This window comes from Bos javanicus, chromosome 22 (genome assembly GCF_032452875.1).
Source record: "Bos javanicus breed banteng chromosome 22, ARS-OSU_banteng_1.0, whole genome shotgun sequence".
Taxonomy (NCBI): Eukaryota; Metazoa; Chordata; class Mammalia; order Artiodactyla; family Bovidae; genus Bos; species Bos javanicus.
In genome coordinates this window covers 6,083,012-6,096,685 of record NC_083889.1, presented here as the reverse complement: position 1 = coordinate 6,096,685, position 13,674 = coordinate 6,083,012, and the positions used below count along the sequence as shown (strand labels likewise).

General features: G+C 37.7%; 1 protein-coding gene across 1 annotated transcript in view; it reads right to left on the bottom strand.

Moving 5' to 3' along the window:
- STT3B (STT3 oligosaccharyltransferase complex catalytic subunit B) overlaps window positions 1-13,674 on the bottom strand; it is a 103,203-nt gene that overhangs the window by 87,760 nt on the left and 1,769 nt on the right. The window lies entirely within an intron of this gene.

Genomic DNA, 13,674 nt, shown 5'->3' with positions numbered 1-13,674 from the left:
AAATTAAACTTCCATGAAGCAAGTTCATTAAGTTTTTAAATTTAAGAACATATTCAATGTCTTAATTGTCAATATATTCATCAAACCTTACTCACTATAACAATTTTTTTAAAGGCACCCTCATGTATGAAGGTTACAAAAAAAATCAGTTTTAAGCAAAAATGTCACTATAGCACATCAGGTTTAGGACTCATAGGAATGTTGTTATTATTACATGAATAATAGTATAATTAAAGAGCAGATCAATCATTTTGTTAGAGTCCAACACACAGTAAAAGAAGATAAAGAGTTTATATCTTGGTTTACTTTACTCTTAAGATCTACAATATTCAATGATTCTCCCAGTGATTAGACATAGACAAACTATTTCCACTGTGGACACTTTAAAGGAGACAAACAACTTTTTTCATTCCTAATGAGTATTTTTATTTAGTATCCTTTAACCTTTTATGGTAAAACTTAAAAATTTCGATCAGACAGAGCTGGAATGCTTCCTAAAGTGTTGCTTAATTTCCATATTAATTACCTGTTACCATAAAGCTAAGTCAAGAACAGAGAAACCAAAGGGATCATTAATCTAACCACATCCAAACTTATTTTTGTGAATTTAGCATATTCTAACTAGTACCTGTGTATATAATGATCATTCCTATTTTCCCACACCAAGATATTATTTCTCAAGTTCAAATAAAATGCCAGCTTGTGAATTTTACTCTTCTATAGCTGATATCTTTTTTCATTTATCATCTCAAAAGAACACAGCACTTAAACTGTATCATTCATATGATTTTTAGATATTAACTTACCTGTCTTTTCTTATTCAATGTTCCTTAACTAGTGAGACAAAACTTTTACTTAAGAGTTGCTGGTATTTCGAAGAAATATTTACTCATGTAACTAAAATCTCCCTCCCTTAAAATTATTCCTAAGGCATCCATCCATCCAACTAGCCATCTCTCAATTGCTGATGGCAATTCCTGATGCTCAGGTAGATTACATCTACAAACATTATCACCTACTTTCTTCAACTCTTTCTTTCTTAACATTAAAATGACATCTTTATTGAGAGTAAGATCTTGATGTTCACTATAAGCAGTTCACCACAGCATTCCAGTGTGTGTGATGGGGGCAGGGAATGGGGGTGTTTCCCCACACCACCAAGAAATTTTCCAACACCAGCTGCGTGTCCTACAACTCAACTGACATTATCTACCTGGAGACAGCATCAGATCCCACAGGTGAAGGGCTCACACCTCCAAGACTAAGCACCTCATCAACTTCAGATGCCAATCACAAGTCCAGGTCACCTGTGCTTCTAACCAACCATGTCCCCTTGAGCTGGATTAATAAACTAGCTCACAGAACTCAAATATCTCATTAAGTAGATCACTGGTTTAATATAAAAGGAGAGAACTCAGGAACAGCCAGGTGAAGAGCTGGTGTGCCCGATGGGGCACGGAGCTTCCACGCTCTCTCTGAACCCATCGCTCAGTCTCTACAAGGTCCTAGAAGTTCTCCAAACTCTGACTGTTTTGGTTTTTATGGAGACTGTTACACAGGAACAACTGATTCAATTATTGGCCACTGGTGATTCTCCAGTGATTAGATCACTCCAGCTCCTCTCCCTTCCCTGGAGGTCAGGGGGTGGAACTGAAAGTCAGACCACTGGCAACCACCTCCCATCCTCAGGTGAGCCAGGGGCTTCCAAACTTCACTCATTAACATACAAACGACACATTCAAAGGTCTCAACATTTAGGAAACTGCAAGGGGATTTAAGGTTTGCGAGGTGGCACTGGCAAGAATCCGGTTGCCAATGCAGGAGACACAGGAGACACGGGTTCAATCCCTGGGTTGGGAAGATCACTTGGAGGAGGAAATGGCAACCCACTTCAGTGGCTGGAAAATTTCATGGGCAGAGGAGCATGGCAGGTCGCAAAGAATCAGACATGACTAAGTACACAAAGAAGACAATTTAGACCAAATATGACTTATTACCACTTTATCCCAACTACACATGATTTTCCTGACAGCACAGTCAAAGCCAAAGTTTATCAAAGTTTATTACACAATAAACACTTCTTGTTCCATCACTGTCATGACCAAAACATAAAATGTGGTTATCATTGTTGAACATTCACTACGCTCCCAATACAATGTAGATATTCTAGGAAGATGATGTTCTTAAGGATCTTCCTTTGTCTTTGTGTAGTAATAACAATAAATTATAAATTATAATTATTCATTAGAGGGGGAAATGAGCACCATAACACCACAACAATATCTCAATAATAATTTAGGCAAAGAAGGAATAACAACTTAAGTCTCCTTAAGTGTTTTTACATTACAGGTGTTAAAATCTTGTTCAAAATGGCTCTGGCCTATTTAGTTAAATGAACAATCATAAACAAAATTTAACTGAAGTCTGCTTTATACTGGGATTAATAAAACTTGTACCTAAATCTCTCACATAAAACAGATAAACTATATTGGATTGTTATTTCTGAAAGAAGTATGCTGGGCATTTCCTACTTCCCTGAAGAATTCACATGAGAAACCCTGAAAGTGTTAAAATAGCTTAAATCTTTAAGTTGGACCATTATACAAATAGAGCCTAATTCAAAGTTTCTCTCTGGCATGCATTACATGGGATTTGGAGAAGAAAGGATAATAAATACATCTTCCTTATGAATACTGGTTAGCTCAATTTGAAGTTTGAAGAAAGACAGTCCGAGATTTATATTCTCCTTCAACTATTAATGAATTAACTATACAGTCTTTTTTGTTCACAGAAGAAACCAACTGTTATCCATTGAAGTAGCATGGGTTCCATACTAAAGCACAGCAGAAAAATACCACTAAATTTCATCAAAATCATTCTGGCCAATAAATAGAAATGCATTAGAAGCATTCATATGTTTGTTTCACTTAAGAACTGCTAATTAGAAGCTCATAATCTGGAATAACGTTTCCAATAGTATCTTTAAATCACTTCCTAATACATGACAAATTCTCACACCCCAATAAATACTAAGTTCCTACATAAAAATCAACAACCTCTTCTTTACCTCTCTGAAAAAAATTTTTTATCCCAAGAAGCTTTTGAAAGGATTCTACCATCACCCCTCTCACATTCTTCTTGAAGACCAAGATAACTACTAAATCAATAAAAGAAAAAAGATATTGAAACTGGCTGGGACCTGGGACCGTTTCCTACAGCACTTGTACATGGACAAACATCTCCCTGAGCAACAGAATACAAAGAAACTATAAGGGACTAAAAATAACTGTGCATGTGCAGGTTGGGGCAAATTATGAAAAACACCATACAAAAAGGCCAAAAAACCACTACTTCTGAGGTGCCAGGACCAAAAGCAAGTTGCACATTATCCCTGCACACAGCATCAACAGGGTAGAAAGACTACCTTAAGCCACCCACCTGACCCAACCCTCCAATCCTACCATCACCCCTAAGGGACCAGCTCACCCCTCTGCAAGATGCAAGCAAGGGATCCCGTTACTTATTTCTGTTACCTCCTGCTGCAGGAGTCCTTTTATCGAAATCTATTGATTAAAGAGGCCTCTTATCAATTTCTATTGACTGAAGAACCCAGAGTCAAAGTCGATCAGTCGTGTCTGACTCTTTGCAACCCCATGGACTATACAGTCCATGGAATTATCCAGGCCAGAATACTGGAGTGGGTAGCCTTTCCCTTCTCTAGGCGATCTTCCCAACCCAGGGATTGAACCTGGGTCTCCCTCGTTGCAGATTCTTTACCAGCTGGGCCACAAGGGAAGCCCGAAGAACCCAGGTGGGTAACAATATGGGAAAACAATAAAAATGGTGGCCATGGAAGACTGGAAGAAAGCAACATGAAAACAACACTCAGACAAAAGAAAGCTGTTCAAGAGCCCATAATATCTACACAAAATCACAAACAACCTGGAGTCAACGATCCTCTACAAAAATATTAATACATTAAACAGTTCAGTCTTAGGGTTTTCCTAAATTCCTATATTTCAGCTCCCCTTTCAACATTCTCTTTCAAGAACTACAGCAACTTTTCCTTATGTAAATTTTAGTGTATATACTTTAAAAAGAACAGTTGGCAAAAGCTACAGTTTAAAAAGCCAATAATTTTGCATTTATCTGATTATCATTTGTCTCCTCAAAGTGATGTCTCCTCCTCCAACCTCTTTGTAGTCTTACTGTCTGAAAAGATTAAATCACTCCATACCTTAAAAAAAACTTGTCTTACAGATACTTCTGATGCAAAAGAGCAGGCAACCTCCTCAGGTGGTTGAAAAGTATGGTGAATCAAATTATTGTCAAACCTTATTTCCGACATACTCTCAACACCCTTCGAGCACTGAAGATTAATCTTACAGTGATGAACAACAAAAAAGCAAGACACAAAAGCCACAAGTTCATTTTTCTAAAGTTCTAAGATAGGCAAAACTATATTATTTAGGAATGCACTCAGAATTATACCACCTAGGAGAAAAAGCAGAATGTAACTACTATCACGTGTGTGGTGGGGAGGGGGATGGATTGAGAAAGCACACAACAAGAATTCTGAGGAGGCAGAAATTTTTTTTTTCCTAAAAAAATATTTATTTATTTGGCTGCACTGGGCCTTAGTCACAGCACACGGGATCTAGTTTCCTGATCAGGGATCAAACCCATGCCCCCTGCATTACAAGTTCTGAGTCTTAGGCAGTGGACCACCAGGGGATGTCCCGGTGGTGGCAATTCTTTTGATGATGGAGGTGATGGTCACGTTGGTATTTATTTTATAATCAGTCACTACACTGCACATTAGGTTTATATACTTTTCAGTATGTGTTTCACTGTAAGGGAAATATTTTTAACAGACTGAAGCTGAATATCTTCTCACTGACAGAATATGATTCTTTTATGTAAATATTTAAGACATTTTCAGAATATCTCAAAAACTAAAAGAATGCCACCTTCCAGAAATTCTGTACTCCATTATTTTTTCTATGAATTACACAGGTAAGATGGTCTCAGATTAGATCAGATCAGTCACTCAGTCGTCTCTGACTCTTTGCGACCCCATGAATCGCAGCACGCCAGGCCTCCCTGTCCATCACCAACTCCCGGAGTTCACTCAAACGCACGTCCATCGAGTCAGTGATGCCATCCAGCCATCTCATCCTCTGTCGTCCCCTTCTCCGCCTGCCCCCAATCCCTCCCAGCAACGGAGTCTTTTCCAATGAGTCAACTCTTCGCATGAGGTGGCCAAAGTACTGGAGTTTCAGCTTTAGCATCATTCCTTCCAAAGAAATCCCAGGGCTGATCTCCTTCAGAATGGACTGGTTGGATCTCCTTGCAGTCCAAGGGACTCTCAAGAATTCTTTTCCAACACCACAGTTCAAAAGCATCAATTCTTCGGCGCTCAGCCTTCTTTACAGTCCAACTCTCACATCCATACATGACCACTGGAAAAACCATAGCTTTGACCAGACGAACCTTTGTTGGCAAAGTAATGTCTCTGCTTTTGAATATGCTATCTAGGTTGGTCATAACTTTCCTTCCAAGGAGTAAGCGTCTTTTAATTTCATGGCTGCAGTCACCATCTGCAGTGATTTTGGAGCCCAGAAAAATAAAGTCTGACACTGTTTCCACTCTTTCCCCATCTATTTCCCATGAAGTGATGGGACCGGATGCCATGATCTTCGTTTTTTGAATGTTGAGCTTTAAGCCAACTTTTTCACTCTCCTCTTTCACTTTCATCAAGAGGCTTTTGAGTTCCTCTTCACATTCTGCCATAAGGGTGGTGTCATCTGCATATCTGAGGTTATTGATGTTTCTCCCGGCAATCTTGATTCCAGCATGTGTTTCTTCCAGTCCAGCGTTTCTCATGATGTACTCTGCATATAAGTTAAATAAACAGGGTGACAATATACGGCCTTGACGCACTCCTTTTCCTATTTGGAACCAGTCTGTTGTTTCATGTCCTAATAACTAGTTTAATAATAAAAACTACTTTAAAAGGTTACATTCTACTTAACAGGAGTTACTGGTGTTTTAAGAATAAGCATGAATTGCTAAGAGAGTAGATCTAAAAAGTTCTCATCCCAGTAAAAAAGGGGGGAGGGTAACTATACAAGGTGATTGATAGATGTTAACTAGAGTTCCCCTGGTCATCATTTCAAAATGTATACAAATATTAAATCATATGTTGTATTTCTGAAACTAATGTTATATGTCCATTTTACTTCAATTAAAAAAATTAAAAAGGCATGATAGTAACAAGTGAGTTTCCAGGTTTTGGCCAGGAGCACATTTAAGGTATGCATATACTAGCATTTTAGAAATTAATTACGAATTACTACATTTTAATTTTTAAAACAGTATGAAAAACAGTATATGCTGTAATATTATCTATCCATCTATCTAAAAAAACAGAATCCAATAATTTAAATTTTAAAACCAAATTCAGTCCAAGTCATCTGTAGGATGGAGAGACTGCGAGGTATCACTAAAGAAAAAAACATCCACAGTATGAAGAAAAATCCTTGAGAATAGCTAGTAAACCTGTAAGGCATGAGAAAGAAATTAAAAGGAAATTCCAAAAGAAACCTTACCAACTTGGTTATCAGCAAATTGCTAGTACTTTACTAACAAAAACATAGAATTTCTTTGTTTTTCTGTGGTAATATTTCCCTTGAGATAAGAATAAAAAAAAAATCAAAAACAGAAGTTTGAAAGTTGAACTACGGAAACTAGTAACTTACAGAAATTACAGATAACTGATGGAGTTTTGAAAATCCCTAGTTCTAAAACAGTCAAACTTCACACAAAAGCCATTTCCACAGCTAAACTTGAACTGCGAAGATCTCCCAGACAGATTTAAGTGAGGGTAGACACTAGCTTCCCCTCATCTTTTGAAGTAACAATCTCCAAACAACTTCTCAAAAAACTTCTAATGCAAACACAGATGCAATGAAAATACAAAAGAATTTGGCCAACCCACAACTATACTACCTTAGAAAGAGTACTCCAGTCCTCTGGCAGTCAGCATCTTTGTCCTGAAAACAAGACAAGCTGACCAACATTAACTCTCTAAATAGTCCTTTAGACTATAGAATTCCAAGAGCAAAGAGTCAGACACTACTTAGCCACTGAACAGTAACAACCATAATTCCCTTAACTGGAATGGCGTAATACTTCCAAATTCATTTCTCTCAACTTTTTATAGGCAAATCTAAATGAAAACATTCAACTGGATTCAATCATTTTTCCCTCTCATTCAGCTATTCCCTTAAAAGCCCCTCTCTGAAAATTGCCTAGTCATTCGGGTATAACAACTTTAAGCCACCATCAACTCTTCTCTCTTCCTTACATCAAAACAAACAAAGTAATTAGCCATCATCCAACTAGTGAGTGTGTAGTTTGCTAGAACAGGAACTGTGTGTGCCCAGGCATTTTGATAGGCCAACGTGTTAAGATTTAAATCAGGGCGACTGATTAAAAAACATAAATTAAATGGAGGATGCTGTCATTTAATCCTGCCTTGGAGGCAAAAGATGTAATAAAAAGGACAGATTCTGGAGAACAGGCAGACCTGTATTATACAATCTTTGAGAGTAATATTGCATTGAAATATTTTTTATCTACTGAAATAAAAGATGTTACCTGACCTCTTCAATTCTAAGATCTAAAATCAAGTTATAAGACCATGTAAAAACTAAGCATTTACCACTTTTTAGAACACACATTCAAGTTACCCTGCAATATTAAGTTCCAAAGAAAGAAAAGTCACTGATGACATGGTCAGCTTAGTATGCCAGTCACAATTTCCTAGAAATTTGCTTTTCTAAAAATAGTACAAACCTGAACAACATAAAGATATTTACCAACTTAAATACAGGTTATATTCCAAAATGTTTAAATGTCTTTCATTTAAAACTATGAAAGTCCTTTTCCGAAGAAATAAGGCTCCAAACAGTAGTTCAGTTTCCTGGCAAGTCTATAAATGCCAGTTAACCTACATTTACCTAAGATACGAGAGCCTTGAGTAGTTGCTCCTGTTTCTTCCAGCCCCGCTGCTGCTGCCGCCGCTAAGTTACATCAGTCATGTCCGACTCTGTGCGACCCCACAGATGGCAGCCCACCAGGCTCCTCTGTCCCTGGGATTCTCCAGGCAAGAATACTGGAGTGGGTTGCCATTTCCTTCTCCACTTCCAGTCCTGACCCTCCCCTAACAGATTTTTCTTTTAATCTTATAGTACTGCCTGGTAGCTCAACTGGTGAAAAATCCACCTGCAATTAAGGAGACCCTGGTTCAATTGCTGGGTCTCCCTGGGTCAGGAAGATCCCCTGGAGAAAGGATAGGTTACCCCCTCCAGTATTCTTGGGCTTCCCTGGTGGCTCAGATTGTAATGCAATGCTGGAGGACCTAGGTTTGATCCCTAGGTTGTGAAGATCCCCTGGAGGAAGGCATGGCAGTCCACTCCACTTTCCCTGACTGAAGAATCCCCATAGACAGAGGAGCCTGCTGGGGTCCATGGGGTTGCAAAGAGTCAGACACAACTGAGTGACTAAGCACACATTTTCTATCAATTTCTAAATTCCTGGAAATTATTTGTTTATATAAGAAGATAAAGTAAGGTCATAGAAACCCTCTCAGAAAAAGAGCCAGAGGTTTAAAAACAAAAAAGCCACCAGAATCAAGTTAAGCAAATGAAGGAGTAAAAATGGAATAGCAGGTTAACCATTTATATATTTTCCCCTTTCAAAAGTATTAATTTTGCCCATGTGTTAACAACTGTGGGTCCTACATTGTTTGAACATGTTTTCCTTTCTTCCCGTTTATTGCAGGGACTGAGAGAAGCCACTTTTGGAATCATACATAATACTCAATTACACATTCCATGTGGATAAAACATGGCAAAAAAAAAAAAAAAAGCACGAATAAGATTCATCAGAAGGCTCCTTGGTGTTCCAGTGGTTAGGAAGCCACCGATCAATGCAGGAGCTGCTGCTACTGCTAAGTCACTTCAGTCGTGTCCGACTCTGTGTGACCCCATGGATGGCAGCCCACCAGGCTCCCCCGTCCCTGGGATTCTCCAGGCAAGAACACTGGGGTGGGTTGCCATTTCCTTCTCCAATGCATGAAAGTGAAAAGTGAAAGTGAAGTCGCTCAGTCATGTCTGACTCTTAGGGACCCCATGGACTGCAGCCCACCAGGCTCCTCCGTCCATGGGATTTTCCAGGCAAGAGTACTGGAGTGCTTTAATCCAAAAGCAGTAGTGGTGATGTCTCAAAAAAGTCATGGATGCGTGACTAGACCTTTACACTAGCAGTAGAATTAAAATCCAGTTTATGTGTGTAGTATTGCCATTATTTAAGTTTTGCCATTATTTAAGTCTCGAAAACAATGCAGGAGACAGGGGTTCAATCTCTGGTTCAGGAAGATTCCATGGGCCAAGGAGCAACTAAGCCCATGTACAACTACTGAGCCCTTGCGCCCTAGAGGCTGTGCTCTACAAGTCACCACAATGAGAATCCCATGCAGCGCAACTAGACAAAGTCTGCGCACAGCAATGGAGAACAGCCAAAACGCTTAAAAAAAAAAAAAAAAGAGAAGAAAAAAAGAACTCATAATAAGCACAGGCTCACCAATAAAAGGCTTCTAATAATTCAAACGAGTTTAGGAGTTCCACAAAAACTAAATCTAATAAAACCTTCAGAATTTCTCCTGAGACATAGGATTCAACTTTGGAGAAGGGAATGGCAACCCACTCCAGGACTCTTGTCTGGAAAAAAACGGACGGAGAAGCCTGGTAGGCTACAGTCCATGGAGTCACAAAGAGTCAGACACAACTGAGCGACTTCACTTTCTTTTCACTTTCAAGTCATTTAACAGACTTGGCCTAAAAGCACTGACTTATAATGTACTCAGGTGAGTTAGTAACCAAAACCCAGAATGACTGAATCTGATTCTAACCTGCAGTTCAATTTGAAGATGATATATAAACTGTATTTATGCTCATTATATTCAAGTATTATAGAAAATAAATGCTACCCAGAGATAAGAGCTCCTCTTTATCACAGAGTTGAGGAACAAAGATAACATTCTTCACATTACAGTGTACTATTAGTATCCTACAAGCAGGATTTAAAAGCAGTAACGGACAGATAGAAAGACATGATAAAGCAAATTAAGTAAATACTAACTGGCGAAGGAAATGGCAACCCATTCCACTATTCTTGCCTGGAAAATCCCACAGAGAGAAGCCTGGTGGGCTACAGGCCATGGGGTCACAAGAGAGTCGGACACGACCTAGCAACTAAACAACAAAGTGCAGAACCTACATGTTCAGTATGAGCGCTCACTGTAAAACTCTTTCAACTTTTCTGTATGCTTGAAAATTTTCATAATATGACAATCAAGCAATATACTGAGCTGCTGAACTGTACAGTGCTTTATAATACAGGTTAACTGCAGTATTGTCTTTCCCTAACAGCATTAAGTTTTCAAAGTAAACAAAATGAGGGAAAAAAATGTTTCAGTCACTGGAGAATATCAATCATTCCATTATTTCTGAGAGCATGTATGCACTGATTCATAATAAGATACTACAATGAAGACAACTTTTAACACTTTCTCATACCACACAAAGCACCCAAAACTTACTGATAGCATAAAAATCAGAGAAGACAAAGCATGGGCAGGCTAGTAAGTCTGCCCATATTCATAATAACTGGGTCAGAACCTAGAACTCAATTCCTTAATCAAAGTTTCTCAGACCAACATTGTGCAAACTGCTTATGGCAGTAAGGGGTGTGTGCAGTCTTATTCAAGTTGGCCCTCAATACATGAATAAGGACAGAAAAAAGTTCCAGAGTGGTTGCTGACAGAGCCTAACTTCCCCAGCACCTATGAGACGCCTCAGGAAACCCGTGATTACTACCTAGAGGAGCCACCATACTCAGCCAGTGGGAGCAGGTCCAATCCCCTCATCCAACCCAGGAGCTCACACACTTCTGCGCCTCCTCCCTAAGTGTTCTTACAAGTGGAAAGATCTCCAGAGCTCAAGGCTTAAGGAGTTTTCAATTACAATGAAATCAGTGACAGTACACCTATTCTGAAGGGCCTCTGGGTTGCTGCTACTAACGATTCCGTAAAGAGACTTAAGATTTTGTGACACTTCTGTTCTAAAATTGGTTTTGTTACCCATTTTGTCATCTTCAGAACTGAGGTCGACAGCCTCTGTCATCTGTCAAGTGAAGAAAAACATGGAGACCTCAAAGTACAGGAAGTAGTCCCCAACTTACAGCTTATGTTCCAAAGGTTTATCACTCCTCTGAAAACATGTTGGTACTAATTAACCTATTTATACCAAAGTTTCTATGGAAAATTGCCTCCCAAGTTTCAACTCCATAAACTGCAGCTTTCTGCCCTGCTACCCTTTTACAGTTAACTGCAGTCAAAACTCAAGGCTGAGAGAATTCTCCTTCCAGGCTCCAGGGAGAACCCCTTTCCAACCTTGCGGGCAGGGGAAAAGAGCAACTCCTCTTTTATAGGGAGCTTTTCCACTGCATCTGTGGGAAAAGCTACCACAATTTAACAAGATAATGGTTATGGGAAAAGCATTTGGTTAATATAAAAGTATTAACAGCTACAACAAAAATAAGTAGAAACTACATTCTGCACCAGATAAAAAGATAAAATTAGGTGCTGTTAAACAAGTTGGTCAACCTAATGTTTGCCAAGTACAAACAACAAATTCTCAAACTGTGTCCTCATGTATGATCAACTCAACTGATAAGGGGGAAAATTACTAAAGTGAAGTGGGGAACAGATCATTACCCAAAATGCAGTGAAGTTCTAAAAAAGTGCAGTGTACTTTAAAATTCAATAAATATTAATGAACATCACATACCACACCTTCTAACAACTGGTAAGCTTTATAAAATAACTTGAATGACAAACTTTTTAAAAAACAAGTATAACTTTGTGACAATGAGTCACCTTTGGCAGCTAACTAGAGTCTTACACAATATAAGTACTACTGTTAAAATTTATAGAAATAACTTACAATCAAACAGAGGAAGTAAACTTTTCACTAAAAAGACCTCAGAAGTGAAGCCAGTGTACAGAGACATGGGAAAAAAAAAAAAACAAAAGGATCAGGGAAGGTCAGAGAAAAATTGGTTTGCGGGTACAGAACTTGAGAGGAACATTCAAATATTATTAAAGGTTCATGTCACTACTACATATTAAAACAGTAATCTGAGAGACTCCCAAGACAGTATAATACTTGAGTGTCTGAGAATCAAAGTGCTGGTACTATTAGTAGCTTTGAAGAAAAACTACTTTTAAAATTTTAATTTTTCAATAAGAATGGATTTTAAGAATAAGATACCTGAATTCTTTGAAAGACATGACAGAAAAAACGTAAGTGAGCAAACAAGGAATTTTTTTTTTTTTTGACTGAAAATTCTAAGTCATCTGAATTATATTTAAGATTTATACTGGCAAATCTCCATTCACAATAAAAGATAGGAAAAATTCCTTTATTATAAAAGGCTATTTACTCTTAGTCAGAATTATCTAACAGTATGAACATAAATGTTTAACCAAGAATATAACAAAACAAAAATATTAAAACTATCAGTAAGCTGAACAGCTACATCAAATAGATTTTTAAGACTTCTGAGGTTTATATACTTTTAGAGTATATGAATCAAAGTCAAACGTTATATATTCTACTAAAGGATGCTTCTAAAATGTGTCTTATACATAGAAAAAGGGACACAAAACAAATTTTTATGTGAGTGAAAAAGGATTTTGTTCTCCAAAAACCCTTGGAGTATGTTTTCGAAACTAGAGAAGAAATCAACTTTTAATTTTTTGCCATATTAAAAAAAAACTTATCTGTGAAGCAATCCAGTAAGACTTTTCATGAATAATATTCAATTTTAGTAAAAACTCTTTGGCTGGCTTGATGCACAGGTCTAACCTTCCTTCAAAATAAGGAAAAATACCAATCGTCTCATTATGTAGCTGTTAATTTCTCTGCAATCTTTAATTTAAGCCTCAATGTTACTAATAAAAATTCTGCTTTTAAAAATTATACTCTCCAGAAACAGAATTTCCAATTTTTGTTACCCGAAACGTTTGGTCAACCATGCACTTCTGCTCCCGTAATTTGAAAAAACAGAACTTTCTCTTTTCACATTGTTCAGCAACATATTAGCAGTTTTCATTTTCTGGTTCCAATTTCATTTTTAATCTCACTTGCTTATGTGTTTAAAAGCTAGGACTAAAAATACTCTGGTTCATAAGGCTTCAGAGGAATTTATTTTCTTCTGTGATTCCAAGTAACACAAAAGTTATTTTAAAAAAGAAAAAAAAAAAAAAACACCTCTAAAATGCTTTTGAAAACGTTTCAGGGAAGCATGTCACAGCTGTTAATTGTCTATGTAAATTGAATTCTCCAGGAGTGGACCCCTCTGCTGTTCAACAGACGATGCACTACCAATTTTTCTATCTGTGACAGAACTTCAGTTGGTATTTTAACATCACTCCCCCAAATATTTATTAGTCATATATTTAGTAACTCTCAAGAAGATTTTCTCTCTAATCCCAGCGATAAATACCAGTTTAGTCGGGTCTGATTATAAGGAAGTAAGATTAAC